This window comes from Amblyomma americanum, chromosome 6 (assembly GCF_052857255.1).
Source record: "Amblyomma americanum isolate KBUSLIRL-KWMA chromosome 6, ASM5285725v1, whole genome shotgun sequence".
NCBI classification, from domain to species: Eukaryota; Metazoa; Arthropoda; class Arachnida; order Ixodida; family Ixodidae; genus Amblyomma; species Amblyomma americanum.
The window spans coordinates 19,955,479-19,979,646 of NC_135502.1; the positions used below are offsets into that span (position 1 = coordinate 19,955,479).

At 48.9% G+C, this 24,168-nt stretch overlaps 1 protein-coding gene across 8 annotated transcripts in view; it reads left to right on the forward strand.

Annotated features, from left to right (window-relative positions):
* Positions 1–24,168, forward strand: part of Dgk (diacyl glycerol kinase 1) — a 418,312-nt gene that overhangs the window by 295,865 nt on the left and 98,279 nt on the right. The window lies entirely within an intron of this gene.

Below are 24,168 nucleotides of genomic sequence, written 5' to 3' on the forward strand. Positions count from 1 at the left end.
CAAGAGCATTGGCGAATGTAAAACATGTGCAGAGTACATCATCCCGTTCACTTCATATCGTTTGGCTGCCATTGCGCTTCACGCGATCATGCGATCTCATGCGAGATGATTTATCGATGTTATGTATTTTTCACTTTCTTGCTTTTACCAACTGTGCTTATCTGTTTTAAGTTTTTGTCACGTGTTCATTTTCCTCCAATTGTCCACCCCCCCCCCCCCCCAAACCTGCAATAATGCTCTTGTGGTGCTGCAGGTACTTTTGTAAATAAATAAATCAATAAATGAAGCCTTAATGCCACAGCGTTCAGCTGCAGCGAAATGAATGTTCGTAGAATGCTCCGTTTAGCGGATCATTCGAAGCAAAAGTCAAGCAGGTAGTTTCTCTACCGCAAGAAGAAACCTTATGCTAGCACTTCAAGGTCATTAGGTCTTAATAGTGCCGTAATGGCTCTGTTATGCGGCTGAAGTGAAAAGACTCTGGCCGTAAGACTTTTGACGAAGACTGTACGTACTGTGTCCTAGAGCAGCAATGGCCTCGGCCGTGAGGAACAAAGAGTTGAAAACAATGCCGGCGCTACCTTCGAGACGGTAAGGCGGCACACACGCGAGCGTATTGTGGAGAGGTTCGAGGGATGTAGCGGGTGCGCCACAATCAGCAGCAAGGTTCAACGCCGAACACACAAGAAGACACCTAACGAGCGCAGAAACCGCGCTGTGGGACAGGGGATCGTGTGTCAGGAGCAGCTGGCAAGACCCAACCTTCTGCTCGCAGCATTGTGTGCCACTCGCGTCTTTCTGCAACTGAGCATCACGCTCGGCTTACTCTTGAACTCAGATGTTACTTTTTTAATGAGGACCGCACTGATTGGGCTTCCCCTTAAGGTACAGATGATCGATGTGCGCAAAACATTAGACGAGCCACGTACACGGGAGAAGCACAAGGACTAATGTTTCGCGCACATCGATAGTCTGTATTATCACCATGCACCAACTAGGCACCACAGATGTGTTATTGAAGCTTAAGATTCCTCAAGGAAAGTACCTGCCAAGCCGGTGCACTAGGCCGGCAGCTGTAGGTCCTCCTCTCTGATTCCTCCAGCAGCCCATAAGCGTGGCACACAGTAACCGCTATTGGCGGGCGCTACCGCAAATAAAACTATTTCGATCGGACGCATCCTGCAGTATCACCGTGCAAAATTCATATTTTCCGGCTTTTAAGTGTTAATTCCCGGGTGTGTGCTTGACATTAATGCGTGACCAGTTTATAAATATAAAGACACACTCACCTGTAAGCAAGCAATAAGATTTGACTTATGACTTATGGGGTTTTAACGTCCCAAAGCGACTCAGGCTATGAGGGGCGCCGTAGTGAAGGGCTTCGGAAATTTCGACCACCTGGGGTTCTTTAACGTGCACTGACACCGCACAGCACACGGTTTTCTAGACTTTCGCCTCCATCGAAATTAGAACGCCTCGGCCGAATCGAACCCGCGTCTTTCGCCTCAGCAGCCGTGCACCATAACCACTGAGCCACCACGGCGGCCCGCAAGGAATAAAAATTATGCTCATTACTCAAAGGTGTATATAAAAGGATGAAGACAGCACTGCACCTCTTGAACCAACCAGGAGACCACTATTTAGCCGCGCGACAGCGAAATAATGGACAAGTGAAGCTCATGGAATTTATAATGAAAGTCTTAAACGTATCGATTGTACTTAAATGCCCATATCAGAAAAAGTTTCGCGAAAGGAAAATTCGTGGAACTGAACTAGATTTCTTTCTGGCCAGTGTTGCCACACCGTGGTGGAAGGCGACTTCTTTCTGGATTCAGCGGAGTGCACCACGGGGGGACCGGGGCGGTGCTTACCTGCTGCACCTGACTCACGGCTTGAGGCTCGCTCTTGGCCGAGACGCCGCCATTAGCGACGACTACCGTAGGCTGGGGCTTGGGTAGCAGCACGATCTCCGGTATGTTCTCTGGCGCCGGCTGCGGCCCGGGCAAGGGCTCCGCCTCGGTCATCGTTCCCGCCCCGCGATCTCAGACTGTGGGCGAGGCAATGGAGTCCGAGAGTGCGAGTGCGCCGATTTCGGCCGGCCGTCTTCTTCCTTCTTCGTTTAGCCTACTCAGCTGGAAAGAATCCTTTTCTTTCTTTTCCGCTTTCACTAGAATCCCCATTTTTACCAAATGCGTTGTCGGTTAGAAAATTCGCTGATTGGCTGGAGGGAACTAACGTCATCAGACGAGAACACGGTGCATTCCGCATGTACGCTTAGCGCTGACCTGAAGCACGCGCCGCCTTAAAGAAGAAGAAAAAGAAGAAGAAGAAAAAGAAAAAGGAAAAGGAAAAGAAAAAGAGAAAGAAAAAGAGAGAGAAAGAAAAAGAGAAGAAGAAGAAGAAGAAGAAGAAGAAGAAGAAGAAGAAGAAGAAGAAGAAGAAGAAGAAGAAGAAGAAGAAGAAGAAGAAGAAGAAGAAGAAAAAGAAGAAGAAGGAAAAGAAAAAGGAAAAGAAGAAGAAGAAGGAGAAGAAGAAGAAGAAGAAGAAGAAGAAGAAGAAGAAGAAGAAGAAGAAGAAGAAGAAGAAGAAGAAGAAGAAGAAGAAGAAGAAGAAGAAGAAGAAGAAGAAGAAGAAGCAGAGATCTGGAGCTGTGGTCAAGACGTTCGTCGAAGCCCGCCGCAGTATCGGCAGTACGCAGTAGTGATCGGCAGTACGCCAGACGTCGCTCTTCCGAGGGGGGACCTGCGAAGGGTGAGAAAGGAATTGTTGGCGGCGAATGTGGACAGGTGTATCGGGGCGACTTGGAGTCGGCGGTGGACGGCGAACGGCTGCGGCATATCTCATCATCTGTGGTGGTGTGTTCGGTTGAAGAGGGTCTGGCGGCGTAAGCGCCTGTTGGACCTCTTCACGAATAATGTCCGAAATGGAAGAAACCTGCGGCGGCTAAGGGGCTGGAAACAGCTTTTGAAGCACTTCGCGTACGACGGTCCGGATGGTCTCCCGAAGGACATCGTGGCTAGAAGCATCGACACCGCTGGTAGACATCAGCGACGGCGGACGTTCGTACTGTCCGGATCGCATGCCGAGCATCTTCTTCATCGTAGTGGGTTCGGAAACAAATTAGGCGACTGTTCTGGGCGGGCTTCGGACTAACCCAGCGAAGATCTGCTCCTTGATGCCCCTCCTAAGAAAACGCAGCTTCTTCTCTTCGGACATGTTGAGATCAGCCCGGCGGAAGAGCTTCGCCATGTCCTCGGAGTAAACGAGGACGGTCTCGTTTGGTAGTTGGACGCGTGTCTGGAGGAGCAGCTCGGAACGTTCTTTCCTGAGGACGGTGGTAAAAGCCTGCAAAAACTGAGTCTTGAAGGAGCCCCATGTTGTTATTGTGGCTTCTAGGTTCTCAAACCAAATACGAGCTGCACCCTCCAGTGAAAAGAACACGTGCTGCAGCTTCGAGTCGTCAGCCCACCTGTTGTATTGGGCTACGCGCTCGAACTTCTGGAGCCAGTCCTCCGGGTCTTCGCCTGGAAAACCTTGAAAGGTGGGTGGCTGCACGACGGACGGCGAAGGTATGGCATCCGACATGCTGACGGGGGTTTGTGTGGACACTGGGGGTCGCGCTGAATTGGAGGTCAGTGTCCTCAAGGTCGGACGAGACTGCAGAGGCCCGAACTCTGGTTGCAGTCCTTGCAGCCGCCGGCTACCTTGGTGGATGGGCGTAACTTGGACTTTCAAGGATTCAGGCAGGCTGGAGTCCCGGCCTCCTGGAGGTGTCCTGGGCATGGGAAGCGGTACCCAGCACCTCCACCAAGATATCACGCGTGAATGCTGGAGATCAGTGATCGCAAGAGACAGCGGCGGACTTCGACGAACGTCTTGACCACAGCTCCAGATCGCTTCTTCTCCTTTTTGAGGCGATGCGTGCTTCAGGTCAGCGCTAAGCGAACATGCGGAACGCACCGTGTCAATATATTCGAATTGGTCTGTACCCTCTGACAAAGCTGCGAAAAACTGCGGAGGTAGAGCTCTAGTCGTCTAACCCCGAGCCTTAACCACACGACTTAACCATGCGAGAACTGTGCCTAATGGGTTTAAGTTTGATCAACATTATTAGATTTTATGCCTTGTTATTGCGAGAGCCATGGCGACGATACAATCGCGACTGTTCTTTCGTGAACAAGCTTGCGCATTCCGCCCATGATTAGCTCATGCCAGCACTGGCTTCGATAATGCTACGTTTAAGCGAATGTGCGTGCGTGCGTGTGTGTGTGCGTGTGCGTGTGTGTGTGCGTGCGTGCGTGCGTGCGTGCGTGTGTGTGTGTGTGTGTGTGTGTGTGTGTGTGTGTGTGTGTGTGTGTGTGTGTGTGTGTGTGTGTGTGTGTGTGTGTGTGTGTGTGTGTGTGTGTGTGTGTGTGTGTGTGTGTGTGTGTGTGAGAGAGAGAGAGAGAGAGAGAGAGAGGGGGGGGAGGAGAAGAGAAAGTATAAGCGGCTATAGTGCACAGTCCACCTCCCCAATTTTTGCGAAAACAAGTGACACACACCAGGCACCGGTTCTTGTCACGTGAGCTGTCCTTTATCGTTTCGCGGTCTTTGCTATTCTGCTGCTGGAAAAAATCGTGCCTTCAAACCACATAGAACACACCGGCAGTTCCCGCAGAGAGTTTTCTAATAACACGAGGCCAATTTCAGACTTCGTCCCGCATTATTCATTCCACACTATTTTTTCCCCTGACGACATGTTCGTTCAGATGATCCGTCTGTACCCGCTAGACAGCTCCTCTTTCGTTTAACGCTTCACGTTTATCCGCGCAGAAGGAGCGATCCATTATCCTTCGAATCAGGCTCCCCATTTATATCCAGGTAACGGCGCGGAAATCGCTGCGAGCCATGTGTGTGCGGCCCTACGTGCACCTCTCGCAAGAAACCGAGCGTAGCGGGCGTTCTGCCGATCGCTTTACCGCTTTGCTTCGTTTCCCTTTTCCCAACTCGCTGCGTCGCCCACCTTTGGGAGGGATCCGTTCCCGGTCGGGAAAATGGCGAACCGATGAGAGGCTCCCAATCTCCGACCACGTGCCTTCCGGGAACCGTCTCTGTGAGCGAGACGCTGCGATACCGTTTCGCGAGGCTCCCCATGCGTATTTGCAACCGCGCTCAGCAGTTTCGATTCATGAGTGAATTCTGTGGGCGGAAAGTTCCAGGGGAGCGATCTCCGTGGCGGAAACGAAGCGCCGAGCGACGTGGGATTCGATCTGCGTGGAAGGCTGAAATCTTGAGCCACGTCTTTTGTCCAGGCCCACTAATGAAGTGGACGTCACTGGACCAACTCGTCATTTCCTTTGTGTGTGCATGACGGCGAAACTTTTTTGGTGTTAGAGTCATTTCCCTTTTGTCTACCTAGATGTCTTCACAGCGTCGCTCTATGCTAGCATCTACACAGCTCAATGCTTTACTTTTTCCTTTTTTTGTACCACTTTTGTTAGTGTTTTCTGTTGAGCGAGATAATTTTTATTAAGAGTTGAATTTTCAGTTCTAGTTCATTGATATGAGACGTAATACATAATACGATCAACAATAATACTACAGTCGAGGGCACTGCAGTGGTTATGCATACACTTCGAGCGCCTGGCATCGAACTTGGGAACTCGGCAGCACAATGCCAAATGGTTGGCTTATGCGTTCATTATAAGCTTGACTTAGAAATTGACCGCAATTATAAGCTTGACTTAGAAACGTTTGTCGGCGATACGAAAAAAATAATTCGCGACATCGCTTTTTTTCGTCAGGGCAGGATTTTTACATTTTACGTCACTGTATTCTCACAGTTGACGTCTTTGTTTCGTGTTTTCTTGGTAAATCTGTCCAATGAACGTTTGTATTGGCCGTAAATAGCGTATTGAACGCTACATCTAGAGCTTCTGAAAAGGAGAAGGGATAGTTTAGTCGTCATATCACCTCCCGGACTGGTATGACCTAGACCTCTGAGCTACTTATTTCCTGTAATAATAGGTACTCACTGCGGCTGATTGCGCGTCTGAAGTTTTCGTGCTTGAGTGTATTCCCGCTGCGTGCGCCTGCACGATTGAGTGAGTTAGTCTGTGTTTGTGGATGCGTGTTAGTATGTATGTATGTATGTGTATGAGCGCGCGTGTGCGCTGCATTCATGTGTATATGTGTGCTGAATGAAGCCTAAATTCTCTGTCTCGTTTCGGAACACCTAGGATATCGTCTCGCCGTTAGTATGGGCGCGTTTCCTCTTTCAAAAAGTCTAGTCAACGGCTCTGAAAAAAATTCTCGGAATGTTTGCATCTTACGCGCAACACGTTCATAGTACGCGCAATCCCATTTTCTACACCTCAGTGCGCCGCGGTCGCTATAGTTGTGGCGCAATGCTGATTGCATCGGAGAAGTGGTCATGGAAAAACACGTCTACTTCGGCGCTCGTTGCTACAACCAATACCTTTCACAGTGCTCACTCGGCACTGCAGGCTCTCAAGAGTTCCTGGCTCGGAAAGATTCGTGCCGAACAAATCACTTAGTTTTTCAACCCAGTGTTTCGCGTCGGCGGGAAGAGCTCCGAACACCATCTTCACCCCAGACAACTGAACCACTGAGACGCACCGTTTATGGAACCCGCGGGACTCGTATCGCCATCGCCTGACCTCGAGCGAGGTTAGCGCCGACCGAAATGACTCGGACGCCCAATCGTGTCGGCGCGCCCTGCTCCGAGGAAGCGGAGCCTCTCATCCGATATTCGGGAACGGCTCCAGACGACTCATCCGCGGTTCCGCCCCGGGTTGGACCAGGGGCGCCGACTTTACGACGCCCTGTGCTTGAAACGGGGCCGCCAGCGGTTGTTTGCGGCAGGCTCGGAATGAGGGCTTGCTCGCACCCTCGTTCGCCTGGAACGAGCGCTGGTTGGCGCTTTCTTTGCTTCCTGCGACGCCAAGGCCACGCGAGGGAGAGGTTGGGGTTGGGGGGTGGGGGCACTACTGGGACGCAGTTGGCCTTGACGCGGAAGACCTGAAGAGACGGGATGGCGCGGCGCGCCTTGTCCAGCTCTCATTTGCTCTGGGATTGCTGAAAGTGCTCAAGCGCAGTTTGCAGCGTCTTTAATGCGAAAACATTAGATGGCTTATCAACACGAGAAACCGGCGTCGACCAGAAAGTGGCGGCGTTACAATATTCACGATTGGTGGAAACGCTTTGACGTCATCAAAGGTAGACATACACGAAATGTTGACCAATAACCATGAATACTAGCTTTTACGCCTGCACCAACCACAATGAATAGAATAGAATTAGAATGATAATAAATTGAAATAGAATAGGAGGGGAATGAGAATGAATTTGGTATAGAATTGCAATGGAATTGCAATTCTCGCATGTAAGTTCCTTAGGTGCCCCCGGCAATTTTTCTGTTGACCTTGCATAATTACGCCCGCGGTTGTTATTCCGTGCAACGACAACTATGATGAGCTGATGTCCCCTTGAATTAAGCTTGCGCAATCATTCTACAGTGCATGTTGGTGCATAAATTGTTTATTAGTCCTTTTATTTATCTATTCTGTCTTTTCTTCATTCATTCTTCCTTCACTTCTTTATTCTTTCCTCCATTCATGGTACTTCCTCTTTTCTTCTCCATCTTTCATTTTCTCTTCATTCGGTTAATTTTTGCATTTTTTTTTCATTTATTGCTCATCTATTCATTCCCTTCGCTCGTTTCAACTTTCTTCGTTCTTTATTTTTTATTTCCTCTCATCTATTTTTCAGTGTGGCAGTGCTTCTCATGGCAGCGTAATTGTTTCGACACACTAAAAAGCGCTAAACCGCACGAGCACTCGCCGATAATTTATCCATTCCGTACCGGTGTTAATTAGGTTAGAAGCAGCAGTGGCGCGTTCACCCTCATTATCGATTTAGCTCAGCCATCGGCTTCACGTTGAGGCATTCGCTCTCTTTCTCCCTGTTGCTAAGCGCGCCGAATGCTACAGCTTCCCGGGAGTATTGCCACTTCAGACTCGCAGAAATTTTAATACTACTAGTTTAGTGGTCTCCCTCTGTCTTGTTATTACAAGAAATACAGCTCTCACTGCTTTCCACCATTGATTCCTTTCACAGTGAGAGCTGTTAGTGCGACGTTCCTCACTTCGCTTACCCGTTAGTCCACATTGACGAGAGAGACGAAGAAGGCGCGAGGGAGTGCGCGTTGGGAAAGAACCAGGAGGCCATTTTTGTTTTCATCTTGCTACGAGCACTCCACAGCATATGCATAGAAAATAATCCAGTCCCAGCACGCACACTTAACTACCAAAGGAGACCCAACCCAGACCTGGATGCTCCCATATCAGTGGAAGAGGCATGTGCGGCAGATAGGGCTTCGCAAAGAAACATTGCTCCTGGAGCAGATTTGATCACAAACGCTATGATCCGAAATTTTATTCCAGTCAGCTTCCAAGACCTAACACAAAATATCAATAACAAACTGTGAAAGGAAGGGCAGATTCCTAGGGGCAGATCCCTGGGCTCAACAACCTGAACTGCAGAGAACGCATATTCAAATACCTGAGAGCACTTCTATCAAAAGCCAACAGCTGAGATCAGAATAGGGAAAACACGACCAGTCCAAATCAAGTTGCCCAGCAAAGACACCCCGCAAGGAGCCATCGTCTCCCCGCTCCTGTTTAATATAGGCATTCTCAACTTGGCACACGAGCTGCATAAAGTGCCAGATATCGCCTAAATATACACTTTTCGCAGACGATGTCACCATATGTACAACAAAAGGATCACCAGCACAGAAAATGGGGCCCTTTGAAGAAGCCGAAACGACAATGGAGTCCTTTACGGCCAGAAGCGGACTACACTGCGCGCCCTGCAAAATCGGAAGTAATCCGGATACATGGACCTAACTACAAGCCACCCGGAACTATCGACCTCATATAGGGACAAAAAGTTGAGAAATCAAATGAGGTTAGGATGCTAGGACTTTGGATACAAATCAACCTGTGGGCCTCGCACACGATCCAAACTTTGAAGACAACGGCGAGCCAAATCACGACAATTATCAAATGCATCGCCAAGAACAGACAGGGCATGCCGGAAGAAGACACACTTATGCTGGTGCAGGCCCTAGCCATTAGTCGACTGGCGCATGGCCTCCCCTACCAATCCATCAATAAGGAGGAAGAACACACTTTATACAATCATCAGGAGGCATATAAAATGGCATTGGGCCTCCCAATAAACGCCTATAATGAAAGGCTGACGCAACACCTTCAGCGGGCTGCCGGAAGCCACTATAGCATCTCAGAACGCCAGACTACAATCCGCATAAGTGGGACGAGGTATTCTTAACGCAGTGAGTGATCGGAGAGTTTTATAAGAAGAACAAATCTTACCTCGCTGGATTCGAGATCACATAAAGGCAGCGCCGATAGTCAGCATCAAGAGGTAAACAGCGAGAGACGTAAAGGTCCTGTTGCGCACCTACAGCTAAATCTACAAGAGGACACACGTGCAACATACGCGGATGTCGCGGCATACCCAGAAGAGTATTGCCATTGACCGCGAACTCAATGCCATAATTGAGGCCTCAATCAAGGCCAAGAACCTAGGACCAGCGGAGGCTATTGCTGCAGCTTTGGCCATCCGACATCAAGACGGCACACATCATTACCGATCCGCAACGTACCTGCTATGCTGGTTTCTCTACCTCATACATGTCGGGATTACACTATAGGAAGCCCCCCGAAGAAAACAGAGGAAATCTTAAGCTCTCTGCTTTCTGAACATCACCAGACTGCGTGGACACCACCGCATTAAAGACTAGAGGAAACAAGGCGGCTCATGATTTAGTTCGGGCTCTAACTAGCCGAGAGGATCAACCATCACCCCACCTCGAAACCCTCTCGCCCACCTAAGGCGACAGGCTGCTGAGCTCCGAAGAAGGTACGACATTGAACATATTCAAACTCTCCCAAACCATTATAAGTACACCATAATGTAACCTGCGCAGTACAGGCGCACCTGTTCCTTGTGCAACGCCCGCCCCTCACGTTATCGCCTTTCGTGGGGGTGTAGGGACAAACCCGACCACCTTAATACAACACGCACGTCGTATGAACGGATGAACAGTAGGAGGCACCGCTGACCAGCGACATCTTGAAGGGCCAACGGGCACTCATCAAGCAAGTCCGCTACGCAGTGAAGGCACTGGAATCCTGGAAGGAAGAAACCGTCCATCTGACCAACCAAAATCTCCATTATGGTCAGTAAACTTCATCCTCCTCCTCCTAGCCACTGCAAGGAGCCCCTTTACTAACTGCTTCGAATGCCGCTGACTGCTTCGAGCGCCACGAACGCCGTGTCCTGTGAACTTGCAAGCTTTGTACGGGCCACGATATCGCGAATGGAATCGCAGAGTTCTCGAAGGTCTAGCTCGCTGTGAGGCCGAGGCTGGAAGAGAGCGCGGGTGTGAACGCTAGGAGGCCATGCATGTAGCCGAGAGACAGCGTCGTGCTCGGGACACTCCACGTCAGCGTAAGGCCAGAGACCGCAACGTGCGACGGGTGGAATATTGCATGAACGAGCTCGGAACGTTGGCCGCACATGTGCTGCGCATTAGGAACCCGCAGACCCCAAGATCAAAATGTACGTGCCGGCGACGTCGGGTAAAAACAGCGTTGTCCTAAACATTGAGCGCTGCGTCGCGTCGAAGATATCGGAGTAATTCGCGTTGCAGGTGCTAACTGCCCTGTGCTTTCTTTTCTCCTGCTTGGATGTGGAGGAGAATTAACTCCGCGGACCTGAAAGGGCGTACGTACATTGTGCCTGACTTCTGTCAGGAAAGCATTCGTGAAAGAGGAAAAAACTGTTTGTGTAAAAAAAAAAAAGAGGGAGAAAAGGTTCTCGCTGCCATCGCCTGGCATGGCCTTTTTTCTTTTTTTTTTCCAAGTGCCACCGGCTCACAAATCACACGGTGCCAGCTGAAAGGAGACATCAGGCAGAAGCGTCAGGTGCCCGAATCAACCAAAGAGTTGGTGCGAGAGAGACATATGAAAGGCTATAGACAAGCTGCCGTCTGTGCACTTGTAACTGTTTATCACCCGTTTCTCCAGTTCACCGCTCCGGAAGGTATTGCGGGGAATTTCACGTTCCTCGTAATGAAAACCTCCATTGCCGGGTGGTTTCGCAAGGACCAGCGTGTTATATATATATATATATATATATATATATATATATATATATATATATATATATATATATATATATATATATATATATATATATATATATATATATATATATATATATATATATATATATATATATATATATACACACTCTCAAGGCTCACTTACACCCAGTAAACATAAATACCCACGAGAGCAGCAGATTGGACAGCCGTCGCCGTAGCTCAGTTGGTAAGAGCACCGGACGCGATATTCGGAGGTCGTGGGTTCGGATCCCACCGGCGGCATGGTTGTTTTTTCTGCTGCTTTATAAGTAATTTTCTTTAAGCGATTTATTAATCTAAAAGTATTATTATCCCACTGATAAAGCATAACACATTAAAAAAAAATAAAAAAAAACTTAACGTTCCCCTATGCACCTTGGTTTCGGTGACTGTTGGCTCCCTTCATAAATATAAATATATATATATATATATATATATATATATATATATATATATATATATATATATATATATATATATATATATATATATATATATATATATATATACATATATATATATATATATATATATATGCACCTGTACACACACACTTCGGGCGTACGTACAACGAAGCTGTCAGAGAATAGGCGATGGGAACCAACCGCGCGAGCTGTGCGAAGGCAGCAAAGGATGGGTCGAGGAAAAGGAGACTTACGAAATGAGTTGCGGTGGGAAAGAAAGAAAAAAAGAATGGCGAACTCAAAGAGCTCGTCGCAAGCGGTGCGTTCGCAACGATCGTCGGGAAAGAGATCCAGAAAGTACATAAATACGAAAAGGGTGAACGGGGCTCCGCATGCCGGAAAAAGATGAAGAGACGTGGCCGTATAGGCCGTGGTAGACTGAGAGGGGGGGTGCGCGGCCGGCGAAGGCGACAGGAAGAATTAAGGAAGAAAAACTGTCGACTCCCGTCCCTTCGGATGCTGCGCGGCTTGGGATTGTGTGCGTTGTGCGGGATTTGAGTTGTTTTTTTGTATTCTCGTGGGTTTCTTTCATTTTGCTTTGGACCTCGCGCGAGTGGCGGAGAAGCGCAATTCTGGATGATCCCGGCTATCCATCGCCATTCCTTTCCTTTTTCCTCTGCTCTCCCTGCTCAGCGGTGCTTTATGCTTTTCCCCTTTTTAGAGAGAAAGAGAGTGGCGTCCCAGCACGCGTGGTGCCGGCTTCCGTCGCTGCACCCCACTATTTTCTTGCGCGGTTGTTGCTGCGAGTCCCGTTCCTTTGGCTGAGGCTTTCTCCTCTCGAGCCTTTCTTTGTTTGGGCACCGCTTGGTACACCGCGGCGCTCGGAAGACTAGAATCGTGCTGGATTGGCCGATATTTGCACTCCTGTGTTCTCCCCCCCCCCCCCCCCCCCCCCCTTCCTTCCGGGGCTCTCGCTCGTAACAAAAACCTGCAGCTTATCTGCTGACTGCAGCGGTGTGATGGAATCACCGCGTATTTTGTTCCCCCATCTTTCCGGTCGTATTCCTTTTTTTTTACTCTCCATTCTTTTTCTTTGCTCAAGCTTTTGGTTCCGAGACCGCCATGCTGCGCATCCTTCCCAGTTCCTGTGTGAGCGTATCTCCGGCGAAACGTACGAGCGGAGCGGTGATTTTTGTTCGTTTCGCCTACCGTCTATTGCACACCGTCAAGGCCTCTCTCCTGTGCGATAAGATAGCAGCTACAATCTGTTTACATAGCGACATTATGGTAGCTTCTTCAAGGGAAGGGAAGTCTAATTCACGAAACTGCTGGGACGTAAAGCGGTTTCTGACTAGCTCGTGACCGTGACCTCAGACGAACGACAACGGGACCTCTGTGACTGCTTTGCTGACGCCAGCTACGTATTCAGGTAAAAATAGATAAAAAAAAGTGATGGAGTTTTAGCGGAATTCAACCGACCAGACGTTCGAAACCATGTCTTTAGCCTGGTTGGCTCATGGTTTTGCTTTGCTAAGTCGTCGGGACGTCTTGCGACGATATTAGTTCAATAGCAGTATGAGCTGACGAAGACGGCGATGTGCAGTCCACAGCGCGGCGGTGTGTACATTAATTAGTTCGATAGTAGTATTAGTTCTAGAAGGCGACGATATATAATGCACAGCGCGAGAGTGTTGCACATCATGATCGGCTACGCCGATAGTATAGTGCTCTCGTGCAGTGGCCAGCGAAGTTGACCTGTTCGCACCGCCACTAGTTCGAATCCCACTCGCGATAATGTTTGTTTTATTTCTTTATTTATGATTTGGCCGAGGTTGCCCTGAAGTTAAAGCTTCACACAGACTCGGTAAGCCGGTTAGACCTCATGAAATACTGCTTTCGCACTAAAAAAAAAAGTACAGAGTCTGAAGTTAATCCGGAGCCCACTACGGACGGCGCTCGTAAGTTCAGATGTGTTTTGCGTTCTTAGGGAGCAGTTAAAACCTCAGCGTTAGGAGACTATCACTTGATAGCGCAGTGCGCTAAAACCAGTGGCAGCATATGGCTAAAGGAGCCCTAAGCTGATCCGCTGCGCACCAGAGATGTCAGTGCATTTGTTATATAGCAACTTCGAAAATAATGCGCCCGCTTAGAACAGCCCACATGTGCAACTTCGTAACAAGGTGAGATTAAAGTCATCGACCGAAATTGCTAAAATGGCTCACGTATCGCGTAACGCTGCTTTTCTTTCGATAATAATTCATCATATTTAAAGCGAAAGCCTTTAATGGCTCATTCTCCGGTCCGTCCGTCCGTCCGGCGTTACATCCAGCGCCTGGGGTGACTCATCGACGAGCGCAGCTGCCAAAATATTAAGGCAAAAGCCTTTCCGTCCGTTCGTCCGTCCGTTCGTTACGCTCTTCAACTCGATAAGAAAATAAATCTGTGCATGACGAGATTATATATATGTATATATATATATATATATATATATATATATATATATATATATATATATATATATATATATATATATATATATATATATATATATATATATATATATATAGACGCTACCACTCCGCCTCGAACGCCAAAGGCCCTGGTTCGATTCCCAATAAAGGCTCGGGACATCAGTGCGAGGCCGTCTCGACGCGCACGTCATGCTGCACTTGCAAAGCTCATAGTATATAATTAAACAAATGTATGTGAAAATTTATTTCATTTCGCCGCTTTTTACCCTTCATTGTTGGCTGAAGCGACATTTCTTCATTCTGCCTGAGATCCTTTATTTCCGCTGCCCCAGCTCAGGTGCTTCAGTATCGATGGCAGATGCCGGGGCGAGCAAAAAAAAATTTCCTTCCTTTTTAATATTATTTTAATAAAAACCACTTACTACTACTACTACTTTATTGGGAATAACCGGTCGTGCAAGCAAAGCCCTCGCACTATGTACTTTAAACGTTTATGCGCAAAATAAAGATTCAATTAGATATCAGCGCCAGAAGCGCACGGAGTTCATGGCTGTTTCTCTGAAGCAGCATGCTTTGAGACGGATTATCAAGCAGGCCGCGTTTCCTCGCAAATACGAGACGTTTCAGTTTTCTCCTTTCGTTTTTATCTGTTATTTCTTTTTAGTGCTTCAGCGTTTGAAATATGCCCTTTCAAAACACGGAACTCAACGCCACAGGGCGAAGTTCAACCCTCCGAGAATAGTATTTCGAGTGCAAACATTAATGTCGTGTATCCGCCCAGGGATGCCGGTTTGTTCTGTCCGCGGAAAACGCCGGACAGTGTTTGTGCAGACAGCGGGGGAGGCTCCGAAATACAAGGTTAACAAAGCAAATAACCAGCAGCCCCGGGGGGCAGTTTCTGTCCCCACTGTATCCCATGGTGTTCGCAAAATGTAATCTCCAAAGACTATATTCCCAAGACAGCCGTGCAAATAGACCGACGCACGACAGTTCCTTGGATTCCGCGGAGGTGAACCGGAGACACTGGAAAGGTTGGAGTGGTGTAACTGGGGAGGGTCTGCGAAAATGCTTTATTTTCTTTTTTCCTTATTTCTTTTTCACCCGCGTAGCTTGTTTTCTTGCGTGCCCAATGAAAGCCTAGAACGAACGAAGGTTTCTTTTCTCTGCGTATTGTCTCCTCGCATTCAGGTGCAATGACAAATACTGTGGCTGAAAATACAAAAAAGGCAAAGGAGGTTGGTGGCGTGTGTATACAATCTTGTGGGCCAAGCACGTGTGCTTGTTGAAAGGCAGGACGCAGAAAGCAGCTTTTTCGTACGACTGCTCCACCGCGGTCCTGTCATTGTTTGTCGTCGTTGCTTCTCTGAGCGCATAGATCTAGTTGGGACCGCCTGTGAGTACGTCTTGGGAAGCCAAACATACCACCGCCTCGGGGGCGTGTCCTTCCCGTTTATTTGCTTTAGTGGCGGTCGTTATCGTTCCTCGTTTCCACGCGAACGTAGCGCACGCAATCGGCTCCCTCGCGTAGCCGAGGTGTTTGGAGAGAAAGCTGAAAACTCCGCCGTTGTTCGCCGAGTATAACACTCTGCACCGCTAGAGCCGTGCAGCCTCGCGGAAGCTGGAACTGGCGTCATCCAATCAGGCGCCGAATTCGCACAGCCGCTCAAGTCAGAAGACCTCGTGATTGGTCCTCGCCCATGCGCTAGCCAATCACGATGGCCTACGATACGGTCGCTACAGCGCCCGCCAATGGCGAACCGGTGTTACGCGCGTAGCGCTTTGTGAATCCAGCAGCTCACTAGGTGGGGTTAGATCCACATCTTCCAGGACGATGCACGCTTCTAGCGTCGCGGAATTTATTCCGCCCTTTTAGGTATTGCACCTGCGGCACACTTTCGGCTCGCGCAGAAATTCGCGAGAAATTTGAGCTTATTCTTCTTTCTTCGGGAAGGGCGTGGGTTTCTTGAATGTGTGTCGAAAAATGGCGCAGTTCGTGGCTCGCATTTCTTTGCGAAGGGGAGTACACATTCGCGCAGCTGCCCTGTTTTATGCGCGAGGCGGCCAGCTTATCTCACCCTCTACTTCGGTGCCACTCCGCTTCTCTCGACCGGCTGTTCTTCGCTATACTTGTGCTTCGGACATTCAGAGAAAGAAAATCGTCCAACGCCGGCGGCAGTGCTCACATCCAGTCCTCCGTCTGGCCTACTGTTCTTGCTTTCTTCAGCCGCAGTATTCTCGAGCGAGTCATGTTTATTCCACACCACGAGCCTCTTCGGAGCAAAAGTTCTTTCCCGACACCACGTTCAGGTTCAGATCTAAGTTCTAACTTATCCAAGCAAGACGTTATGCTGCGTTACGTTTGAAGGAAGAAAACTTCGACCATACCAACATGGTCGAACCAAGAGCAATCCTTGCCCTTGACCTCAAGGGCGCCTTTGAAACCGTGGCACACGACTTCATTCTTGGCAATCTAGCCTCGTCCCTCTGTCAACAGCGCACATAAAACTACGTCCGAGCTTTCCCGGCAGACTGCACGGTCACGATAGGCCTCGGGGAGTGCCGCTTGGACGTGGTCATACTCACGGGCCGCAGCACACCGCAAGGGTCGGTCCTCTCCCCGAGCCTTTTCAATGTGGCGATGGCGAAACTGCTCCCACTCCTCGCGCGCATCCCCAGGATCCGACACGCTCTGTACGCTGACGTTCCCCCCACACACAAATCCCACACAGGGCAGACACCATAACCTGGCACCAGCTTCAGACGCACGTTTTCCGAAACCTCTGCCACAAACACCTCTGTTTCCCCGCACAATGTCCTGGATGCTTCAACATGCAGCAACTCCAAAATGCCCCGAACCACCGGGACAACAACCAACCACCCATCCTCCGCCCCACTTTCTACTCTTTGTGGCCTGCTCTATCTAGCACATACTCACATGACCAGCAACGGCTGATCGAGCGGGCGCGCAGGATAGCGACAGCCAGCGGAGCAACTGAAGAGGTTTTAGATTTCGACGAGCTTGAAGGCGTGTGTTAAACCTGAAGACTAAGAAAACGAAGCCTTTTTGTGCTAGCATTTGACATGCTGTCGAAATCGCCGAATGAAGGCGAGTAGGCATGTAAGCTTCTCCGCGGTGCACATCTCCAGGCAGGGCCCGCAATGATGACGTCATGCACGACGGCGCTGCGTTTACGGCGAAGAAACAGTTGCTTCGAGGAAGAAAACCAACTCCACCGAAGAAAACGCGACGAAGCGTTCTTTGGCGGCGTCGGACGACGCACAGCAGAAGGGGGGCTAACCCAGCTTAAACCTGAAACTTCGGAAACGATGACGTCATGTTTCTTTCCGCTTCTTTGTAAGCGGTGCGGTGCGTGCCGGCGTTTGGTGCCACGTGTGTGCTTGGTAGGGGAGGCACAAAGTTAGGTCGCGAGATTTGTGAGGCCTATCACATTGACAGAGAAGGTGATAACTGTGTAAGCACTAGTTCACTTACCTTGACCAAAAAAGAAAAAATGTACCTAAAGAACAGTTTGCCACACCTTGATTAGATTGTCTATGTATTGTTAACCCAGTGTGCGCATGCACCACCGAATTGCTTATATGTTCCTTTATGTTCAGTAAACAACTCAGTTGATGTTTAGCGCTCGTCCTGTCTACTTCTTTGTCTGTGTCTCTGTTATATGCGCTAGTCTTTTAATTCATGATGAAACACCAACTAGCCCAGCTTTCCGCCTTGATTGAGTGAGAAGAAACATGAATTTTGTCCTCCGTACTGACTATCGCAACGCTAAACGCGCATTAGCGAAAGCTGCTTGTTTGTCATATTTTAATCAATCGAGGAAAGTGCATCATCTAAACTTGGGATTATAAAAAAAAAATGACTGTCGTATTTTTTCAGTGCGAATAAATTTCGAATAAATTTCGGTGCGAATAAGTGAGCGGTTTAACGGAGAGAAACATTTTACGGAGCGCGCTTGGCGTTTCAACAGTCTAAACATACATTAGAGTCCTTGAGATATCTTGTATCCTCAAAAAATTTTTCACTTTACCTAGACTAAGGACATCACCCGAAGAGAATGGCGACCATCTGCGAATGTACCATTGGTTCGATAAAACTTTTCCTTCCCATCCTCTTCGACCTGCGGTGCATCCTCTCTGCATCCTCTCTTCCTAGCGTCTGGAAGCCATAATTATTGTTCCTAGTCTCATCATATGTTCTGGAGTCTGGCATCTGTGTTGTTCAAGAATATACACACGTGTGTATCACACGTTCGTGAGTGCACGTGCGTGCGTGCGTGTGTGTGTGTGTGTGTGTGTGTGTGTGTGTGTGTGTGTGTGTGCGTGCGTGCGTGCGTGCGTGCATGTGTGTGTGTGTGTGTGTGTGTGTGTGTGTGTGTGTGTGTGTGTGTGTGTGTGTGTGTGTGTGTGTGTGTGTGCGTGCGTGCGTGTGTGTGTGTGTGTGTGTGTGTGTGTGTGTGTGTGTGTGTGTGTGTGTGTGTGTGTGTGTGTGTGTGTGTGTGTGTGTGTGTGCGTGCGTGCGTGCGTGCGTGCATGTGTGTGTGTGTGTGTGTGTGTGCGTGCGTGCGTGCGTGTGTGTGTGTGTGTGTGTGTGTGTGTGTGTGTGTGTGTGTGTGTGTGTGTGTGTGTGTGTGTGTGTGTGTGTGTGTGTGTGTGTGTGTGTGTGTGTGTGTGTGTGTGTGTGTGTGTGTGTGTGTGTGTGTGTGTGTGTGTGTGTGTGTGTGTGTGTGTGTGTGTGTGTGTGTGTGTGTGTGTGTGTGTGTGTGTGTGTGTGCGTGCGTGTGTGCGTGCGTGCGTGCGTGCTCTAACTATCAGAGCGGCTTTGTCAACCGGCTAGATTGATGTTCGGGCTGATCGGGTATATTCCTGTGAAGAGAGCAAGCATGTCATAGACAGACAGCAAAATGTCACAGACTCGGTTCAGTTGACAAGCTCGGTTTTTGTATCGGACAGATGCTTCAAAGGCGCGGCCAAAATAGGAAAAAAAAAACAGGAAACAGATTGGAGCAGCATCGCATCCGCTCTCTGCCGTCCTTCCTAATGAGCCTTTGTTTGCTTAGAATCGACCCGGAAGCATACTCAGCATTTTGTCCTTTTTGGCTGCCCTGTAATCCCGGCAACCCAGGAGATCAGCGCTTGTCCACATTCTTCAGTGACTCTAGTATTACCAACCACGCATTTCCGCAACCAGCGACATGTGGAGTTGAAGAATAATGTTCTGTTGTGAAACAACGAAGACAGCATGTCTTAAACGGTTAAGTAAAAATAATTATGCTTTGAAAAACGTCCTGTCAGTATAAAATGGCTACAGGTATATTAGCTGTCATAAATAAGCCTCAAGAAGAGTGACGCATGCACGCTACAGCCGGCCAGCATTCATTGCAATCGAGCACAACTCTTTTCGTTTTTGTGATGCCCGGTCATTTTTTATTAACCCTTCAATCTGCACGGTCCGCTACACGTCACGCCGTACCAGGAGAGAGAGTTGCACCACAAGCGCAACTAGTTTATCTGAGTGAATACTATCAGTGATGAACTTCTGGCCTGTAATAAGGAAAGTAAAAAAACTGCAGGATCGAGTGCCGGTCAAACCTGCTGCAGGAGCTATGTATCATAGGTGTGGTGCACTGCATACCTTTAGATATGCGCAATCGAGTACGAAGCCAAAGTCTGGCTACATATCCTGGCATCAGTTCCCTCTTTGTCGCAACGCCGTCGCTTACGAGGAAGGCGCTGTTTTTATCTGCGTCGACGTTAAATACGCTTGGGTCCGTTGACACGAGAGTGGTGCCATCTTCCATGTCGTGAGTACCCTGTGTTGGTGTACTGCACAGCTCAAAAACAGAGAGTCCGCCATACACCCCATGGAGCGTAGGTAAAATGAGGGTGGCCATAACTCCATATCTTTCCTCTATTCTTACGAAACTCGGGCCATTAGAAGCAATTTTGTGAGACCCCTCGAATGGTATACGCTAATATACGCCCATTTTTCCATGACATGATAAATGCGACAGCTGCTTCACAGCGTGACGGTATGAACGGAAACAGTATGAAAGGAAACACGGGAGCGCGTGGCCTCCGCACTTCGCGAATCACTGCCGCCGAGAACTGGTGAGAATGGGCGGCACCAATCGCATGCGCTGAACAGTCAGCCGGCCGTCCTTACAGCACACTCGCCTTTGCCGCCGATCCTTGCCGGTTCTCGGCGGCAGCGCTTCGCGACCCTGTACTGCGGTTGGCTATCACCGCGTTCCTTCTGGCGCTTCTACTCTGCTTCTCCGACTTCCGGGATCACTTCGAATTAAAACTGTGGCATAAAATAGACACATGCACGACACGGATCACGCTGGTCGATATCGCAGAGAGGACAAAACACATGTCTAGAATGACCGAACTGTGTGTTGCGCAGCTCCCAAAGCCGCTCCGCTGCGACCAGGACGGCAAAAAATGACTATGTGATCCTTGCACATGCTTACATCCAAATGCACATTAAATGCAAACGCTTACATCCAAACAATTTTTAACCAAGTTTTATCGCTAGATATCGCGTGTTCACTTCTCAACACGCCCAGAACGTGTTCTAGCCAAGTGTTTTGACCTCTGTACGTACAATGTCTTAGTTCGTCTACGTTCTTTGCGCGCAGTTTAGACAGAGCACGGTAAGAATTTAACATTTAACGCGAGAAGTATTTGAAGATAATTAGCTCTTACAGGAGACGAACGCCTGTCATTTTTCAGCACTTTCCCTGACAAAAGTTGGCTTGGTCAAACCTGATCCCCTTAGAAAGAAAAGGAAGCAAAGCGACGTTGTTTATAGCGTCATTCTGCAATCGATGTACACAGCACAGTGTGCTTCGGTTTCACAAAACGTTGGCCTTCTGAGAGTGTTTGCTTTTAAGCTAGTTCGTGACCTGTGCAAATTGAAAATAAACACAAACTGCTCGCGTAGTGACCTAGTAAAAGGCGCTTGCGTTAAAAGAAGCTTAATGTAGCACGAAAGCGACGAGAGACGCCGACAGACACTGTACATTGAAGTGTGGACGCACTGTGTTCCCGCGATTTGCGAAATTAAAATAGTGCAGACCACACGCGTGTTGTTCGCAGTTGCCGCAACGAATGTCGCAAGGCAGCCCTTGTCTCGCTGACAACAAAGCTGCCTCGGCTTTCCGGTGTCTTTAACGGGCCCCGTGCCTGACGACCGAGAGCTCGGGAAGTCCCGCAACAAAGCACTCTCCGCGCAGTCGCGGTCGGCGGGAGCAGCGATGTTGTAACGCTGCCTCGGGTGCGAAGTTCATTCTCATTTTCTCCGTTCGAGAGCCTGAACGTGGCAGTGGCAGCGTGGTCGGCGACGCCTTCTTTAAGCCATTAACCTCTTCTCAGAGCGAAAGGCAACCCATTAAGCAAAGGCGCACGATAAAACAGAAAACTCGCCTATGGTGCGCTGCGAAGCGTAATCACGAAGGCAGGTCATTAGGGGCTCAGCGCGCGCAGTAGTGTACGAGATAGGAAAGTCTTCCATTAGGATGCTGCTTCAGAGCATATTCCCGAGGTGACTCCAACGAAAAGCCGTGGAAGGCCCTTCAGGCAACGCTGGGCCGCCGGGATTCGTAGATGTTTGGGATGGTTGAATGTGCACTAGATCTCTGTATGTAATTCGATGTGTGTGTGTGTGTGTGTGTGTGTGTGTGTGTGTGTGTGTGTGTGTGTGTGTGTGTGTGTGTGTGTGTGTGTGTGTGTGTGAGAGAGAGAGAGAGGGGGGGGGGGGGGGCTTGCAAATAGATGGCTCCTTCGGACTTGAGTGGACTGACGGCACGGTCGTATATGTTTCCCGAATAACAGAGATGCATTGGCCTTTCTGCCTCAGCAGCGGAGCTCTTCTTTCCGAGAGAAAACATGTATAATGCTAGCCGCAACCTTTGTGGTAGCATCTACTGAGATCGCCTCTACATAGCCAAGCTTCAACGCATGAAAAGAATAAGATGAAATCTGTTCTTTTTACAGCGAAAAAATAATTCTGCCATAAAGCCCAACCGCGATGGCCCTCAGTAGGCCGTAAACGTGGGCAGAAACATTTATTGGTAATTCAAAATAAAGAAGGAGTCTTCTGCTGCGCGTGGGGTCCTTATTTCAGGAATCAAATGGCCATGGCTGTTTCTCTTGCCTGGGACGCCTGGTTACTCTGGATCGTCAGGTCAGAGATGAACAGAGCGGCTTCTGGCCACTGCTCCTTCGCGTGGTGTGGTTGTAGGTTGTAGGTTCTACACACCGGTGCACTGCTGCTCCTCCACGCACCGCGCGCTACCCTCGTTATCTTCGGGTGTGGCGCACGCTCAATTTGATCACGTGACCGGTCTCTCGACCGCCTCGGTAGACGATTATGGAGCAACGCGGCCACCGCCTCCGGCAAAGCGCGAACGGGTCCACTTCCAACAGGTATTAACGGGTCGTAATGAAACGCGAACACGGCACCGCGTGATTCTTGGTAAGGTGTTGGCGCGGTAAGGTGTTGGCGTGTACGCTGGGTTCATAGCTTCGTCCCTAGCATGATACGGTTATCTCACAATTCAGTGATGAATATTTGACAGTGGAATGTACTCGGTCATGAAAGTACAAGCGATGGTACAAGGTGCAAGCGTAATATCTGCAATTCTGGCTGATATTTTGTACTACGCCCGCGCGCGCGCACACACACACGCGCGCACACACACGCACACACACACACACACACACACACACACACACACACACACACACACACACACACACACACACACACACACACACACACACACACACACACGCACGCACGCACGCACGCGCACACACACACACACACACACACACACACACACACACGCACACGCACACGCACACACACACAACACGTCTATATAAAACAAATTTGTGACAGTCTTAGGTGTCTCACCCAGTATATATGTCTTCTCGCCCTGTCCAGTCGTCATTAGCTATGGTATAGCTAATGACGACAGGCAGGTTGTCGAAAAAGTGAAGCCAATCGAGTTTACCTCTGAGGCTTGTAGTTGACTCGTTTTGCATTGTACGAGTTGCAAACTTATTGTAGGGTGAGAGGAACTCTCTCATACTCACCCCTACGGTGACTTGGACATCCAGGAGTACCATGCTAGAGGTACCCACTACGATCCTATACGCAAATCCCTTGGCCTGTATATTTTTGACAAAGACTATACTTGCACTTTACAGCCTCCCTATTGCACGCTCATTTACTCCTGTCCTCAAAGTGCGGTTCAGGCGTTTGCCTCGGATGAGAGACTGTGCCTTTTCTATTTTTATAATAAGCTCCTCCTATTTCTTTTTGGGTACTGCACATAAAAATTAATAGTTTTTGTTAACGCCATGCTGTTTGTTCACAAAAGGTTTGATTTTCGGTATAATGTTTGAAAAAAGAAGCACGTTGATTATAGCAGCAGATTAATTATAGCCTGAAGTTATCGCTGTGAAGCAAGAACGACTTTAGCAATAAAGGCGGCTTTGGAAAACCGTCGCATTTCTGGAACATCTGAGACCCTATCCATGCTCGGTCTCGAAGCAACAGGGTGCTCTCCTTTCTCTAGAATTTACTGCCGTAGCTTACCTCGCACTACGGAGAGAATAGCTCTAAAACCGCCGCATTTATGGGCGCGCCTAGGTGCTTGCCTTTCCCTTCTTGTTCAGCTCGTTTTCTCTTTCAGTGGGTGCCGCACTGTTCGCTGTTCCAGCATGAACGATCTTTTACGGCGGGAGTCTCAGGTAGCTTTAAAGGCGCCCCATAAAATGCCAGAAAAAGATAAGTAGTGCTGGTTGCGCAAAGTCTGCTTCCCTTTTATTGCTGGCAGTAAAAGCGCGCTATGGACGTTTAAACCGAAATCATCGTGCTTATTTGCGCCTGTCCTTTCTTGCGGTCTAATCGCACAATTTCTGTCTTGAGACTGTGTGGTCATAAACGTTAGAAATCTGAAGGATCTCAGCTTATAAGCTGAAGAGCATAGTTATTACAATCCTGCTTGCTGTGCAGCTGGCGTCT